The sequence below is a fragment of the Tupaia chinensis genome, unplaced genomic scaffold (genome assembly GCF_000334495.1).
Source record: "Tupaia chinensis unplaced genomic scaffold, TupChi_1.0 Scaffold149964_1, whole genome shotgun sequence".
NCBI lineage: Eukaryota > Metazoa > Chordata > Mammalia > Scandentia > Tupaiidae > Tupaia > Tupaia belangeri.
The window spans coordinates 991,600-993,254 of NW_006209805.1; positions in this window are offsets into that span (position 1 = coordinate 991,600).

Genomic DNA, 1,655 nt, shown 5'->3' on the forward strand with positions numbered 1-1,655 from the left:
CGCCCTGCCATTGGCCACAGCGCCTGCATCCCGCATCCCGCATCCTCCCCCGCTCGCGGTGGTCTCGCCCAGCGCCGGGAGCGGCGGCGCCGCCTGGCCAGGCCTGGACGGGCTTTGTGCGCCCCAGCTCCCTAGCCGTGCTGTGGAGACCCCGGGGTCCTGGTGGCCGCGCCCCGCAACCTCCCAGGGCCCGGATTTCAGGCGGGGCGGCGGAGCTACCCAGAGGGCCGAGGCCCCAGGCCCCAGAATCCCCGCCTGCCGGCTGCAAGTAAGAGGTGCGCCCCCGGGCGGAGGGTGGAGGGTGTGACTCCACCCGGTGTCCGGGTCCCGGACCCTCCTCCCTGCCTGGCCCGCCCGCACAGACGCAAGCCCCAGCTCTCCAGGGTGCAGGCGGGACCTGGGCGAGGCGGGCGTCTGCGCTGCAGCCTGCCCCTCGCGCACACCCACTCCGGGCTTCCACATCCGGGCCTCTCAGCGATGACGGGCGGCGAGCAAGGGGCTGCGGGCAGGCCTGTGTGCACCTCTCCGGGAGCCAGAATCCTGCCCCGTGACCGGGGTTTGCACTGCAGGGAGATGGAACCCGCCTCACGGCCTTCCCCATGGTGCGGCCACCCGCCCCAGTCAGCCCAGCCCCAGCCCTGGGAGCCGTCTGGGGGCCCCAAGGAGGCCCCTAAGAGCCTGGCAGAGGGCAGACAGGAGGGCTTCCTGGAGGGCATGGCACTGGGCAGTCGGCAAAGGCCTGGGGGCAGAGTGGCCAGTTTTAGGGGAGTCAGGATGAATGTGGAGTCACGTCTTCTGCGGGTACTCGGGATCCATGGAGGTGGGATCCGATTTGTGACACTCAACGCCCCTCTGGCTGCATGCAGAGGCCGGAGAGGCTGCGGTAGTGTGGGGGATGTGCAGGAGCAACGGTCCAGCCAGGCAGGGCCTGGGGTGCTGGTGGACAGGCCGGGGAGGCCAGGCTGACTGCCATGCTGCCGAGGAGGGCACGGAGGGACTGGAGTGTCGGGGGTAAGCCACGGCACCGTGGGGGAGGGGCGGGCTGCAGGAGGGCTCCCTGTGGGCCCCCAGGCCTGATCGCCGACAGTCAGGCATGGTCAGTGTCCGGCGGGGGTGGAGACGGTGACCCCACGGCCTGTGCCTGCTGGGCCCTCCACCCGACCCCCTTGCACACGGGCGCCAGGTGGTGAGGCCCGCCCCTTCCTCAGAGGCCTGGAGGGGCGCGTCTTGGCCCCCAGGGCAGCGCGGGTTCCAGCCATGCCCTGTCCACTTCCCTACTGGGACAGTCCCCGCGTCACCTCCTCCCCCGGGAACAGCCCGGTGGGCGCCCTACCCCAGCCTGCTGCCCTCTTGCTACCATGGGGGGGTCCTGGGGGAAGGCGGTGGGCAGTGAGCGTATGCTGGCCAGTGGTGGGCAGGGCGAGCGGGTGTCCCCTGGACAGGGCTGACTTGGGAAGGAGGGGGCTCCCAGGGAGGAGGTGGCGGAGGAGACAGCCTGCCATTGGCCCATCTCAGACAAAGGCGGAGGGAGGGGCGAGCACTGATGGGAAGGGAACAAAGGGGGGGTGTGGGGGGCTCTGGTGGGAGGCCGAGCTGAGGGAGGAGACCGGCCAGCTGGACCGGGGAGGCTGGCTGCGGTCGAGAAGCACAAAGGA